The sequence below is a fragment of the Rhinatrema bivittatum genome, chromosome 6 (assembly GCF_901001135.1).
Source record: "Rhinatrema bivittatum chromosome 6, aRhiBiv1.1, whole genome shotgun sequence".
Taxonomy (NCBI): Eukaryota; Metazoa; Chordata; class Amphibia; order Gymnophiona; family Rhinatrematidae; genus Rhinatrema; species Rhinatrema bivittatum.
In genome coordinates, this window is record NC_042620.1 from 177,895,209 (window position 1) to 177,911,543 (window position 16,335).

A 16,335-nucleotide genomic window follows, 5' to 3' on the forward strand; every position below is an offset into this window, starting at 1 on the left:
ACCAATATGTATGAAAGAGCACTGTTACCAATGAAGATGGTCTCTCTCGGGTGGGTTATACTCCCTTGAGTGTAGTGCATTGGCATTTCATAAAGCTTCAGTGAAGCCAGGTGTTGCCTGGAGGACCTTATAAAAGATCCAGCTGGACTTCATTAGTACCATAAAAATAGCCCAAATATAGGTGCACCGTGACAATTGTACCATATTTACTGGCCCATTTTTCATTTTGAAATCTCAAGTAGGGGTGGTCAACTCCAGTCGTCAAGAGCCTCAAATCTGCCTGGTTTTCAGGATTTCCACAGTAAATATGCATGAGATAGATTTGTATGCACTGCCTCAATTGTATGCAAATCTATCTCATGCATATTCATTGTGGATATCCTGAAAACCTGGCCTGTTTGTGGCACTTGAGGACTGGAATTCGCCATTCCTGGTTTAGGAGCATGCTGCTGTTTCTTTAAATGTGAGCAACACACAGCTCTGACCCAGTGTGTCATGAATGTATAAGGCGCTTGAATAGCTTGTGCTGTGGCTTCTCTCATTTCTACAAAGACATGAATGAACAGATAATCTTTATTCCAGCACCACTTTCTGAGACTTGCACATGTCCCAGAACAATTATTAAACTTGCGTTTCTATGCTAATGCATTTATTTAAAGTGATGAGACATCTTTTTAAACTTTTGGTTAACTGACACTTTTAAACTTGTACTTCTGACTTACTGACTGGCTCTTTTTTTTCAAAAACAAATGCCATAAACCTCCCAAATCGCTTATGTTTTCACTGTCTTTGTGCATCTCTCAAATCGTTCAGCCACTGGGAACCACATTTTTAAGATAGTTAGCTCTAAATAAAAGCTAGAAACTGGAATAATATTTCCCAGGAAACTTATAGATAGCAGGAAATCGGGCAGGGGAATCACATTTTTGGCTGCAGTACCAGGGCATATCAAATGGTGGCAGTATTCTCTTATAGATTCTAACATCTGATGGCCCCTATAAGTATTTCAGCTTGCAGAGGCAGATGGATAACACGTGCTCCCAAGAAATCAGTGGTAGGAAAAAAGCACCAATTTTTTCCTTATTTGTTTATAATTTTAATATAATAATGTGATCATTGGGCAAGAGCTCAGGGATGTTAGTTTCTTTTCAGCTTATCTGCATCCATGCATACTTTCAGTTAAAAAGCATTTCATTGGTGCAGTGTTTAATGTAATAATTGCCAAAGTCTATCCTTTTAATTAGAACTGAATGGCTTTTCTTTTTTCTTTTTTTTTTTCAGCTTAAATTTCATTGAATATTATTTATAAGAATTATACTACAGAGCAGGGGTAGGTGAGACTGACCTCTAGCTCATTTCCATATATGTAGAATATATTTCCATCCAAGATTTTTTTTTTTTTTTAATACTTTATTTATAGATTTTTTCCAATAAATCACCTAAATCATGATTTACAGAGAGACAAAAAAACAATGGTTTGATAATAGGAAAATAATTACATAAAAATTATTTAAAGTAAAATTAACAAATACCATTTACCATTTCAAAACAACCTTGAGAGAGATGCATGATATCTGTAAATTAGGGAGAAATAATACAAGAAACACTCTTAATATTCGAACTAAATCATAACCTGCATTATCCTTGATTTATTTTAATCTTTAGACACTGGGGATGAAGTTCTTAATTTCCGTTGTTTTAAAAATTTTTTTAGATGGTCAGATATGAAAAATATGAAAACTTCATCTTGCTTTTTAATTAAACATTTACACAGAAATCTCAATACGAAGGAAAAACCTAGATCAATCACTTCTTGGCGGAAGCCCAAAAAGGATTTCCGCCTTTCCTGAGTAGATGCTAAGTCTGCTAAATCACTTTTCCCAGGTGATTTATGGGGTATTTGCTGAAATACTTCTTCATAACCAAACTAATATCATTTAAAGATGAAAACGTTACCAGCAAGGTGCCCCTTTCAGTCATCTGGGCTGAAGAATCCTCTAAAAAGTTTGTTAAATCTCCCTGAAACATTTGATCTGATCTTTGCAGCATTTCATTCTTAGATGTAGGCAAAAAATAGCAATTGGTTACTACAGGAGACTTTTCTAATTCGAAACCAAGGTTTTCAATAAAACTTTTTCAAGGAAATTAAAGGAGCGTCTCCAATTATCCTGGGGAAGTTTAAAAATCTTAAATTAAAACACTTGGCATTGTTTTCAAGAATTTCAATTCTACGTGCTGTATTATCTCTGTCCTTAACCACTGCTACATGGAAATCCTGATGTTTCTTCTCACTTAGTTCAAGTACCTTAATTCTCTCTATCGAATCTTTAATTTGTTTTTGAGTCTGAAAATGCTCCTTTTGATTCCCAATAGTTAACGAATCCAAGTTTTAAAGAGGCAGTGCTTGTATAACAAAAATTAAAACTGCTGAATAAACCTAATTGATTAGATGAATAAAGAAATTGTTCCTCAAATCTTATAATGTACAGATTTACAATGTCAGGGGCCACAGTGGCACCCATTGCTGTTCCATGCAATCTGGAGAAAAAATGATTAAAACAAAAAATAATTGTGGCAAAGAGCTATTCTCAACTAATTCCACTAAAAATTGTGTAGGCACTGTGTGGATTGGATCTTAATGACAAATGCTCTGCAATGCAGCCTGCTTAGGAATATTAATAAAAAGAGCTTTAGGGGGGAACAAAATGGCACCGAGAGGATAGGACACGCTTTGCAAGAGCTCCTGAGTCGCTTGTGAAAGACTATTTCCTCAAATCTAAATATGCCTCATACTAAGAGAAAGGGGAAGGTAAGGAATGGAGCCTCGACAGCACCCCCCCCCCCCCTTTAATGACACAAAAAACGATTAAAGGATTTTGCACCGCTGTGGAGATGGCTTCGGGAACATTGGGTGGTTTTTGCGTTTCACTGCTACCTTCAGCTACCCAAGGAAGGAGAAATAAGGAAACATCCCAGGGATTGGAAGAAGTACAGCCTGATTCTGCAGTAAATATGTCTGTTAAAACTTTTCTGGTTAAACCTTCGGTTGTGACATTAGATACACTGTGGAATGCTATATCGCTGCTGGAAAATGCTATTATTTATTTAACTGCTATGATGAAAGATTCACAGGCTCAATTTAACTCTTTGAATCTGGTGGTGTGAGCCCACTCTGCTAAAACTGAAGAAATGGATTCAAAAATCACCTAGATACAAACTATTCAATCAGGCCTAATTCAAGGGGACTCTATATTGGAAAAAAAAGTGGAAAACTTGGAAAATAATACTAGATACCTGAATTTAAGAGTGGTTAATTTTCCCAAGTGTAAAATGATTTCACAGAGGGAACAATTTAAGAAATACTTGTTAGAGATATTACATCTTTCGACTGAAGATTTGCCAATTATATCTAAGATCTACTTTTTGCCTGAAACTACTCAAGTGGGTGAGAATTTGATTACCAATAATCCAGTGGAACCTGCTGAGATTGTACCTCCATCAATGAATGTATCAGAATTTCTGGAGACATCTTTAGAAGATCAAGTGGAAAAAAGAGGAACTTTAATGGTTAATTTTACTTTTCCAGCAGATAGAAATAATATATTAAGATTGTTTCTTCGCAATAGGAACGTGATGTATTTGGGGCAAAAAATATGGACATACCCAGATATTGCTTGGGTTACACAGCACTGTCGAAAAAAATTCCTTGCAATGTGTCCTAGAGCCCGTCAATTAGGAGCACAGATTGTTATTAGATTTCCAAGTAAATGTTTGTTAAAAATGAATAAAGCTAGATATGTTTTCATGGAACCTTCTCAACTAGAAGTATTTTTGAATTCCTTATCTGATCCTAGGGAAGGGACCGATATATTAACCGTTGTTTAAATACTCCGCAACTACCTCTTTCCTAATTTTATTTCTTAGAAATTATAGAATTGCTCCTTTGAAATTTTGTTCTCCTCCAGTTTGCATTGTAACTCAGGCAGTGCTGTAAGTAATAAGTGATTACCACACTTATGTATTTCTTTCAACATTTGACTTTATACACTGCCTGTAACGTCTTGGGCATGCTAATTGCTGTCTGTAAAATTTAAAAATTCAGTAAAGAAATAAAAAGAGCTTTAAGGTCCAGTCTAATCAAAATAGTCAGTTGTCACATCATCATAAACTTCTAATATATGTAGCATATAAGACAATTCTTGGACATATGATCTTGCTTTCAACACAAAAGGTTTTAAAAAATGATCAACAAATTGTGAAAACCGTTTTAGGACCTACCCAATGAAAGACACATTGGGTCTACCCAAAGGGTTGTTAAGGGTCTTATGTATCTTAGTAGCCATATAAAATACTGGAATCCTAGGACAGGAAATCATCAAAAACATAATCCACCCAGACTTGAAAGCCCATCATACTATGCCAGCTACACGTGACTGTAAACTAGAGGTGGGACCTGAGGTTGGTAAAAAGCTGTTACCCAACTGGCACTTAACTTCTGTGACATACTGGTTCTTGAACTACAATAGCGCCACCCTTGTCTGCCAGCTTCTCTATCAAATCTTGTTGTCGAGCTAACTCCCACAGCACTTGTCTTCTCTATACTAATATATAAAAAAAAAAAAAAGGCTCAATTTTCAATGGCAGTTAAATCATATAAAACAGGTCTTTAAAAATCTCTAAATAAGGATCTGAAAAAACAGTGGGAATCCATCTAAATTGTGGCTGAAAGATAGAATCATCACTAGATTTGCTCAGGTATTTAGAAAAAACAACTTAATTTGTAAATTAAAAAAAAAAAAGTAAATCAACTCTATATCTAATGACATAATGCATCTGTGTTGGCACAACAAATAATGCCTTACTTAAAACTTGAATTTGCATGGGTGTGAGCTCCTTGCCTAATAGATTTATTACAGCTGAACCCACTTGACTTGTGACTGGATGAAGGCATAGTTTGGTAAGTCACTTCTTGTGCCTGAAACAGCTGCTCATGGCGTTGACGCTGTTGCGTTGGAGGTGAACCCTTTGGCCTGGCGCAGGATTGGTACGGCCCTCTGAGGGATCCCAGAGGGCGCCTGCTGCCAGGAGGCGGAGCACACGAGACAGAGGCAAGCAGGAGCTTCACCAATTATGGGCCGGGGACTCCGCGGGTTGAGCCCTTGGATTCTCGGGCTGCCTGGGCTTAGGTGGGCCTCTGGGGGTCTCCTGGAGAGATGGTGGAGAGGTGTGCTCACAAGGAGTAGAGGTGCGCAGCTGACGGTGAACAGACGAGCTAAACCGGAACAGAGAGTACCGGAGACCACGGGTACGAGGCAGGAACTGAAGGTCCTCCGGGCAGGGTAGACAGCGCCTAATGGTCTAGCTCGAGGAAGGCCGCAGACAGCGTCAAGGCAGGTGGGCCTGGTGGTCTCAGGAGAAGAAAAGAGAGTGTCCAAATGGAGCTCAAGGGTCAAAGCCAGAGTATCCATCAGAGGATGGTCAGCCAAAGCAAGGGTCAGTTCTAGATATCAGTCCAAGCGTGGTCAAAGGCAAGCAAAGGTCAGTTCCAGGGAAGCAGTCCGGAGAGTTCAACTTGGGTTGCGGAATGTAGAGAAGCACTTGGGAACGAAGGACCACAGGAACAAGGACGGCAAGTTAGCTCACACGAAGTGTGACGACCCGATTGCCAAGGCGAGGGACTGAGGTGCAGGCCCTCGCTTAAGTACTGGGCTTACATGACATCATCAGTGCGCGCCACGGAGCGGTTTCCCGCCCCTGGCCCTTTAAAGAGCTGGGCGGTCCGCATGCACGCGCGCCTAGAGGTGGAGTCAAGGCAGCGGAGGACGCCGAGCCCCAGCGTGGGTTGTGGAGCGAGGCCTGGGATGCCGAAGCGCTTGAGGGAGCCGGGGACGCCGCTGCCCTGGACCGGGGACATAGCTGGCTTGCCACAGCAGCGAGGGAGGTAGGTCCAGAGCCTGCGGAACAAGGAAGAAGGTGAGCAGGCCTGGGCGCAGCCCTAGCGTGGCCGGGGCACACAACAGAGCCCACAGTCCTAAAAACAGTTCTCCATTCAATTTAACTAATTGATGGCAGAAACTTGAATCTTGGACTCTCTCTTTATTATGGATTTACTCTGTGTAATGAGGTGTTTTAGCATCTGAATAGTAACTGCTTTGGGACCAGCATTCAGCTATTCTCCTAGGACAAGCAGGATGGTAGCCCTCACACATGGGTGATACCATCAGATGGAACTCGGGACATAAAACGTTTGTCGAAGTTTCTAGAAACTTTGACTGGCACGCTGAGCATGCTCAGTATGCCAGTATCCATGTGCCTCGCAGGGTCCCTCTTCAGTCTCTCTTTTACCGCAAAGCTTTTGCCTCGCGACTGTGGAGCTCGTGTTAAACTTTTTTGAAAACTGCTTTTTCCCGTTTTATGGGTCGCACTGGGTCCCTCTATCTCCTGGGGTTAGTTACAGGCATCACAGTTAATTTTTACATTCTTCGTGGTCGATTCCCGATGGTGCGGCTTCTCAGTGGCCGCTGGTCATCGACCGCACGTCGCATTCTTTTTCCGATAGGTATCATCTGGTTTTCAACGTTGTCCCTCGAGCCCCTGGTCTATGTCCATCACAGACCTCCAAGAAGTTTGTATTTTGTGTCTGGGGGCATCGCACGATGTCCAGGGTTGTGCTTTCTGTGCCCAGATGACTCCTAAGGGCTGTTGCGCGTGCCTCGACAAGATGGAAAAGTTGTTTGGTGCCAGAAAGTCTGAACTCTTGACTTTGGTGTCAGGAATGTCGACACTCGGGGGACATGAAGTCTCAGCGACCCCCAGCTCCCGTGTTAATTTCCCCACCACCGGGTTCTCAGGTGGATCTGGGCAGGGGGATCGTCCGCTTTCTGTCTCTTCTCGTTCCAGGTCCAAATATTCGCCGTCTTCGTCGGGTCTGGGGAAAGTCTGGGCCGAGCATTGGGGGAAATCAAGAAATCATCGCCATCGATCGCCTTCTTCCCATGGCTCCAAGCTCGGGAAGTCACCGGCACCGACTGAGCTGCCCCCAGCCCGAGAAGGCATCACCTTCCATTGAGGCCGAGGGCCTGAGGAGATCCCCACCAGTTCCGGTGATAGGCTTCAATCCCCCTCGGGGCTCTGACAAGGATCTGGTTTTGTCTCCTCCTCACGCTGTTCTATTGTCGTCAGTATTTGAGGAGCAGTTGGAGTGTCGAGTGCAGTTAGCGGTTGGCCAAGCTCTACGATGAATTGAGCCACCGGAGCTGACTCCCATCGGTGCTCACAACTTTGCTAGAGCGGCTGGATTTATTGCTTGTTGTGTTGCCGACACAGCCTCTCCTGGTGCTCCAGGCACCTTCAGTGCCGCAGGGGGCACCAGTGTGGCCCTCACTGGTCTCTGGTGGTCAATTGCTCCGATGGGGGAGGACCGTCGGGCCTGATGACCTCGCTCCCATGGATGGTCCCTTGGTCAGCGCTACCCCTCCTGAGCCCTTCGGGATCAGTGCCTTTAGGTCCACTGATTCCCTCAGAGCCTCCGGTGCCTGCGGGGACTCCAGTACCAGCATACTCTGCGGTGCCTGCAGGACCACCGGTGCCTGCACCTATGCCTTTGCGGCTCCCGGTGCCTTTGGGTTCTTAGCCTAGGGGTGCAATAGGGGCTCCCCCTCTGGTGTCCCCGGACAGTCTGAGTGAAGAGGATGCTCCCCTATGATCCTTGGGAGGATGAGGCGTCCTGTTCTCTTCGGAGGACTCTGAGGACTTGCCCCCTCTGAGCCTTCTCCCCCGGAGGAGAGGGGTAGATCTCTGCCAGAAGACTTGGCTTTTGCTGGCTTTGTGAGGACTATGGTGGAATCTGTGCCATTCCAACTTTTGACTGAGCAGGACTGCAGACACAAGATGCTTTAAGTCCTCCAATTTGTGGATACCCTTAAGGAGGTGATAGCAGTACCAGTGCACTACATCTTTAAGGATCGGTTTGTCTGACTGTGGGAGCATCCCATTTCGATCCCCCCAGTAAGCGAAAGACTGATGAGGTTTATTTGTTCAAACCCTGTGGTGGGTTGCACCATCGCTAGCTTCCACACCAGTCGGTAGTGGTGGATTCAGCCTTGAAAAGGCGAAGAGGTCACGGACCCATGCTTTGGCTCCCCCAGGTCATGATCATAAAGCCCTAGATACTCTAGGAAGGAAGGTCTTCCAAGGGTCCATGCTGGCGGCCTAGATTGCATGTTACCAACTCTATATGAGGCAGTACTCCAGGAACTTCTGAAACAAATTCATGTTCTGGTGGAACGTCTCTCACAACAACTTCAGAAGGATTTCCTGAAAGTGATTCAGCAGGGGCTGGAATGTGACAAACATGAGGTCCAGTCTGCTTATGATGTGTTTGAAACGGTAGAGAGGGTTGCTGCAACGGGCATAGGCACTCTGCTTATGGCCTGGCTTCGGGCCACTTATCTCCAGCCGGAAGTGCAGGAGTATATCGCAGACCTGCTCTGTACTGGGGAAAATCTCTTCGGAGATAAAATCAAGGAAGCAGTGGCACAGCTGAAGGATTATCACGAAACCCTCCACCATCTCTGCCAGCACCTCAGATCCTCTGGCAAGAAGTCCTCGAGACAGAGTTTGAGACGCCCCTTTTACTGCCTGAGGAAATACTATCCTCCGGGTAGGGCGAGGTCTCGGCGTGCTGCGCCTAGGACACACATATGGCATCCACGCACCCCTTGACCACAGCCAGCCCCGCAGCAGTGTTCTGCCACGGGATTTTGACTGCTTGTGAGGGAGTTTAAGCCAGCAACCAGTAGAAGAGGACCAGAAGGCTCATCTGCATACTGCTCCCAGCATCCCCCAGGAGAGGAGTCCAGTGGTCATCGCAAACGATCCGGGGATTGAATTCTACAGCCTCAGCTTCCAGAGGCCCTGCAACCTTTGCAGTAGAAGAGGACTGGAAGGCTCATCTGCATACTGCTCCCAGCACCTCCGGGAGAGGAGTCCAGAGGTCTCAAACCCTTCAATTCTTTGAGTGAAGATCAATTTAATGGTGGTTAAAAAGGATTGGTAAGTATAGCTTTGGGAAATCTTTGGACTTATAAAAGTTTGGAGAAAGGTGAAATAGTGGTATACATTCTTTAGAGTTTGTGTGTCTGAGGTAATAAGCAAGCCAGAGATATTTAATTCTAGTGTCTCTTTCCCACCCACTCAACTCTTGATTTTTAGGCAAGAGACACTTTCTCATTAAAAATCAATCAGGCTCTTATCTAAATCATACTATTATACCAGCCCTTATTGAAAGTTTAATCATCCCCTTGAAGGACATTAGCTGATTAATTAGTAAATTCACCTGTAAATTTAAATTACTTTAATTCCAACTCCCTTAGTATCCGAAACTTAACTAGGTACTCAATAAAATTAAGATGAAGGCCAGCAGCAAGAGGGGGGCTTTCCAGTCTTTTGCATTGAGTGTCACATGTATGATTTTTTACCCACCGTGCACAGTGTGTACTCTGTGCAAAGAGCTCCTGGCTCTCAGGGAACAAGTCTGATCTCTGGAGGCTAGAGTAGCAAACTTGGAGGAGCTGAGGCAGACAGAGAGGTACATTGATGAGACCTTCAGGGACATAGTAGCCAAGTCCCAATCCAGTCTGGCAGCTCCAGTGCTGCCTTAGATCAGAAAGGTCTCCCAGTAGGAGAACATCACCCTGGTGTAGCTCGAAGTGATCCTGTAGCAAGGACCTGCTCTCCAGGTGATGTCCTCTCGCACTGACGACAAGTCTCCCAGGGCTACTGCCCAGGAAGGAAGGATTAGATCGGCCATCATAGTTGGTGATTCAAGTATTAGAAATGTAAATAGCAGGATGGCTGGTGGATGTGAGGACTGCCTGGTAACATGCCTGCCTGGTGCGAAGGTGGCAGACCTCACATGTCACCTAGATAGGATTATAGACAGTGCTGGGGAGGAGTCGGCTGTCGTGCTACATGTGGGCATCAACGACATAGGTTCTGGAAGCCAAATTTAGGATTTTAGGTAGATAGCTGAAATCCAGAACCTCAGTGTGGCATTCTCTGAAATGCTTCCTGTTCCATGTGCAGGTCCCCAGAGGCAGGCAGAGCTCCAGAGTTTCAATACATTGATGAGAAGATCGTGCAGGGAAGAGGGATTCAGTTCTGTAAGGAACTGGGGAAACTTTTGGGGAAAGAGGAAACTTTTCTGAAAAGATGGTCTCCACCTTAACCAGCGTGGAACCAAGCTGCTGGCACTAACTTTTAAAAAGGAGAGAGAGCAGCTTTTAAACTAGAACAAGGGGGAAAGCCGACAGTCCCTCAGCAATGCATGGTTTGGAAGAATGTATCCTTGAAGGACACTAATGAAACAGAAGAGTTAGAGCATCCCAACAGAGAGGTTCCAATAAAAGCAAACATAGTCCATGTGCCTATATGTAAAAAATCACCTGAGCTAAAGATTTCCAAATTATCCCTAACAACGGAAAAGCAGGTTGTTAATACTAACAAAAAACACACTTTGAAATGTCTGTATGCCAATCCTGGAAGTCTAAGAAGTAAGATGGGAGAGTTAGTGTGTAGCAATAAATGATGAGTTTGACATAATTGGCACCACTGAGACCTGGTGGAAGGAGGATAACCAATGGGACAGTGCTATATCAGGGTCAAATTATATTGCAATGATAGGAAGGATCAACTTGGTGGAGGTGTGGCACTTTATGTCCGGGAGGGTATAGAGTCCAACAGGATAAAGATCATACAAGAGACTAAATGCTCAGTAGAATCTATATGGGTAGAAACCCCATGTATGTTGGGTAATAGTATAGTGATAGGAATATACTACTGTCCACCTGGACAAAATGGTCAGACAGATGATGAAATGCTAAGAGAAATCAGAGAAGCTAACCAATTTGGCAGTATTTTATTTATTTATTTATTTATAGATAGAATTTTATATACAGACATTAATCAATGATATCACATCGATTTACAGTGTAACAAAAATAAAACATACGCTTGGAGAGCGTTTGACATAGAACAGTAGTGGGTAAATTAAACATCAAACTGGTAAATGGGGGGGGGGAAGGCAATTTACAGGGATTAAATGAATAAAACTGTAAAATTATATACATTATATAAAGTTGTAAAGGACTGTGAAATTATATACATTACTGGAGCTAAGGTGATTTCAGAAAGGAATAATGGGAAAGGCAAAAGATAAATGCTTTATACATTCCAGCGAATTTGACATAATCAAAAGGAGAAGAATAGGAGGATTTGGCTGAGAAGGCTGTGGGGTTAGCTGTGGCGGTGGGAATTTAAAGGGGATAGGAGCTGTTAGGGGAGGAGAAGGGAGAGGTCTGGGGAGGGCTGGAGCGTGTCTGCAACTTGGGCTGATTGGTACTAGGTGTATGCTTTTGTGAAAAGCCACGTCTTAAGTTTTTGTTTGAATGTTTTTTGGCAGTCCTCCTGGCGTAACTCTACTGGCATTGTATTCCAAAGGGCAGGCCCAGCTACCGAGAGCGAACGAGCTCTGGTGGAGGCCAGTTTGATGACTTTGGGTGAAGAGGTCTGCATAGTGGCGAGGTGTTGGTGTCTGGTGGGTTTAGTAGCCTGGTGGAATCTAAGGGAGTCGTTAAGCCAGTTCATTTCTGGATTGTACAGAGCCTTGTGAATAAGAGATAGGGTCTTATATTGAATGCGGGATGCAATTGGGAGCCAGTGAAGTTCCTTTAGTACAGGTGTTATGTGTTCGTTTCTGAGTGTATTGGTGAGGATCCGGGCAGCAGTGTTTTGTAGTATTTGTAAGGGCTGGATAGAGTTTTTAGGTAAACCTCGGAGGAGGGAATTACAATAGTCAAGTTTGGAAAAGATAGCTGTTTGAAGTACTGTACAGAAATCAGGGGGGTGTAGTAAGGGTTTCAGTTTTTTTAGAGTTTGAAGTTTAAAGAAACCATCTCTTAGTGTATTACTGATGAATTTCTTCAGGTTGATGTGGTTGTCAAGGATGACCCCTAGATCTCGGACTTGTTGGGAGAATTGGATAGGAGGGGCTTGAGGAAAAGGGAGGGGGTTGGGGTGACTTTGGGGTGAGATAAGCATGATTTCGGTTTTTGCGGTGTTCAGGGTAAGATGGATAGTAGTTAGGAGCTTGTTAATTGAAGTTGGCTGTAGAGGAAAAAACTCATAATAAAAACTTTAAAAAATATATCCGAAGCAAGAAACCTGTGAAGGAGTCAGTTGGACCGTTAGATGACTGAGGGGTTTAAAAGGCTCTTAGGGAAGGTAAGGCCATTGCAGAAAAACTAAATTAATTCTTTGCTTCCATGCTGGGGAGATACCAGTTCCAGAGATGGTTTTCAAGGGTGATGAGTCAGACGAACTGAACCAAATCACTGTGAACCTGGAAGATGTAGTAAGCCAGATTGACAAACTAAAGAGTAGGCAATCATCTGGACCGGATGGTATGCATTCTAGGGTACTGAAGGAACTAAAAAATGAAATTTCTGATCTATTAGTTAAAATTTGTAACCTATCATTAAAATAATCCATTTTACCTGAAGACTGGAGGATGGCCAATGTAACCCCAATATTTAAAAAAGGCTCCAGGGGCGATCTGGGAAACTGTAGACCAGTGAGCCTGACTTCAGTGCCGGGAAAAATAGTGGAAACTATTCTCAAGATCAAAGTCATAGAGCATATAGAAAGACATGGTTTAATGGAACACAGACAACATGGATTTACCCAAGGGAAGTCTTGCTTAACAAATCTGCTTCATTTTTTTGAAGGGATTAATAAACATGTGGATAAAAGTGAACCAGTAGAAGTAGTGTATTTGCATTTTTGGAAGGCATTTGACAAAGTCCCTCATGAGAGGCTTCTAAGAAAACTAAAAAGTCAAGGGATTGGAGACTGTCCTTTTGTGGATTACAAACTGGTTAAATGACAGGAAACAGAGTAGGATTAAATGGTCAATTTTCTCAGTGGAAAAGGGTATGTTCAACTGGGAACCATATTCCTAGGTATACATTCATCCAGGGAGCTTTTCACCTGTGTTTATATCCCGAGGACCATACCTCTCGAGTTGTATGGCTGGTAACCAAAGAAATATCTCACTCTTATGTCTAAACAATAATCTTTATTAAGTAAAGTAGGAAAATAAGATCAGATAAGAATGCAAGAAAATACAGAGGTTTCTTGGGAACAGATCGAGACAGTCTAATAATGACGTGCCCCAGAGTCTGTTCCAATTTTTAAATGGCATATTGCTTTGTTATATACAGTCATTGCTGGCAAAGTTTTTACCTTTTTTTTTTTCTCTTCCGGGACTTTCCTTATTTGGAATGGAATAAGTCCCGGAAGAGTTCCTAAAACTAAAGCTAGGTCTGAAGGCTGCCAGGTGCCTTATCTAGGACATTCTTTTCTCCTCTGTTCAGTGATTTAGGCCTTGGGCTGTGGGTGAATTTGTCTGTGCCACTGTTTCAGTTTCTTGCTGAAGGTTATTGCTCATTTTTTACAAAAATGCCTGTTTCTCACTTGTGCTGAGTTATGCTGAGCTAGTCTTTTATATTATTATTTAATCCAGGCTATTCTCAGTAAACAGTGGAGTGCCTCAGGGATCTGTACTTGGACCGGTGTTTTTCAATATATTTAGAAATGATCTCTAAAAGAATACGACGAGTGAGGTTATCAAATTTGCAGATGATACAAAATTATTCGGAGTAGTTAAATCACAAGCGGATTGTGATACATTACAGGAGTACCATGTGAGACTGGAAGATTGGGCATCCAAATGGCAGATGAAATTTAATGTGGACAAGTGCAAGGTGTTGCATATAGGGAAAAATAACACATGCTGTAGTAACACGATGTTAGGTTCCATATTAGGAGCTACCACCCAGGAAGAAGATCTAAGCATCATAATAGATAATACGTTGAAATCGGCAGCTCAGTGTGCTGCAGCAATCAAAAAAGCAAACAGAATGTTAGGAATTATTAGGAAGGGAATGGTTCATAAAACGGAAAACGGGTACCAATGTTATCAAGAGTGATATTTTTTAGATGAGACATTAAATTTAAGATCTGTCTACCCTGTGGTTAGTAAAACTTCCAGAACACTTTCTGCAAGTGTAAGATTATAATCCTGTTACCATAACATACTTCCAATACAGGTTGCACAGTATAACCTCCCAGATATTCCCAGTTTGCTTAGCAGACTGTGCTTCTGATTTATTGTTATCCCTTGCTAACCACTGTATAGTATTTTGGACAAAAACACTATATTAATGCACAACAAAAAGATGACTGTTACCAGGATTTTGACCTATCAGATAAACAGAAGAGCTAAAAATTAACATTTACAATAAATTGTTTAGAAATGCTCATTCAGGTACAGTTGTATAATAAACTTTAGGCTCCCCTGGTCAAATTGATGGTTTCAGTAAATCTCTGAGGGAGCAGAAGCTGACACAACCTCTACATATTACAAAATTAAACATCTTTCTGCAGTTTTTAATGTAATATTACTATTTATCTGTGCATTTTAACAAATTGAAAATAAAATAATAAATATGGTATGTGCAAAAGTTTGTACATCCTTGCAGTTATTAAAGCTGAAAAAGTTGATTAATTCATGGCCTTCAATTAGTTGTGAATACAGTTCCGTGGAACAAATACTCTGACCCTTTTAAAATCTCAGGTTATGATTGCTCTGCCTACTTTTAACAAAAATAGTTTCCACTAAACAGCAACTGTCTGAGTATTTGAAAATGAAGATATTGTAATTCACAAAGCAGGGAAAGGCTATTAAAAAAATCTCTAAATACTTCTAGCTAGCAATTTCAGAAGCACTGTTAAGAAATGTAAGTTACAGTGTGATTGTTGCTCAACAGTTCAATTTTTGTTTCATTATTCTAACACACATGGTTTCAAAAACTGTCAAGCTTATCAAGGTTGCATTTTTGATACTTAGATGATGACTTTTATGATTAAGTTGAAGAAATGTTTCCTTCTGACTACTTTTCCATGCAGATCATTGTTGTGTAAGCAATGCTGTATTGCGCACCAGTGGCCAGCTACTCCAGTGTCAGCTAAACTTTTCAGCACATGTTTTTGCAAGGATCTGATAGTTCTGATCAGTTTTCAGGCATTTCTATCAGAAATTTGTCTTCTAGATCTTGTCTTGACTTCTATGGTTCCATGTAACTTCTATTTCATAACAGTGTTTCTAACAGTTGAAATTGCTAGCTTGAAGTGTTTATAGGTTTTTTTTTATAGCCTTCCTTTGCTTTGTAAGAGTGAATTATTTTCATTTTCTAATGCTCAGGCAACTGCTGCTTAGAGGAGCCCCTGGTTGTTGAAAGTACACACAGCAACAGTCAAAACCTGAGCGGTTAGAAAGGTCAGAGCGGTTAGAAAGGTCAGACTGGGGTGGGTTAATAGGTATAGACTGGTCAGTGTAGATAGTAGATGAGAATTAAAAAAAAAATCAGTCTCTCTGTCACTAGGCAAACATAAGATGATTTTTTTTTTTTTTTTTTTTTTTTTTATCAGCACAGTATTTGCCAAGTACAAGAAAAATAACACAAAAGGAATGGATGTTGAATGACTTGCTTTTTATTGACAATATTTTGCCTTTACACCGGGCAGCACAAGGAAGAAAGCTGCTTAATCTTGTTAAAGAAATGGAAATCTGTTTTGGATGGATATCTTAGGACATTGCTCATTATCACAAACTGACATCTAGTTTGCAAGATAGCCTATCTTCCTTTGCAGTTTTCTATCTTACCATGGTTTTCTCATGAGGAAATTTATAAGTGACAGAGAATATCACCAAATCAGCACAAAGGTTATATTTCGGTTAGGACATATATTACCTCTCAGTAATATATAGAAGAGAGTGAACTCCCTTTCTGTCTGTCTCAATTGTTGCAAAGAATATTGAAAAATAAGTACTGGATGTTGATTTCCATGTTTGTTGACCGAAGAGTAAATGACATACCAAATATGGTCATGTAGTTCCTATGTATTTCTGTCCATGACAGCATCAGAATTCTCACAATCAAGAGCTTACACTTTCAAGAACTCTTACAATAAGAATTATTAGAACTCTTACATACACACACAAACAAGCTCTCTCTTTCTCACAAAGAAGAAAAAGAAAGCATTTCTTACTCCAGCATGCCAGCCAAAATGGTAAGATTTAGACTATTTTGGGTGAGAGAATTCCTTTTTTTTTAAATGTTATTGGATAGCTAGCTAAAGATTTACATTTGTCTGAGTAGGTTTTTCCACAGTACTTAGTACAATTGGGCATAATACTAATAAAATTATTAGAAT

The 16,335-nt window shown here is 41.8% G+C and overlaps 1 protein-coding gene across 5 annotated transcripts in view; it reads left to right on the top strand.

Annotated features, from left to right (window-relative positions):
- Positions 1-16,335, top strand: part of VPS8 (VPS8 subunit of CORVET complex) — an 818,099-nt gene that overhangs the window by 28,390 nt on the left and 773,374 nt on the right. The gene's annotated exons all lie outside the window — the stretch shown is intronic.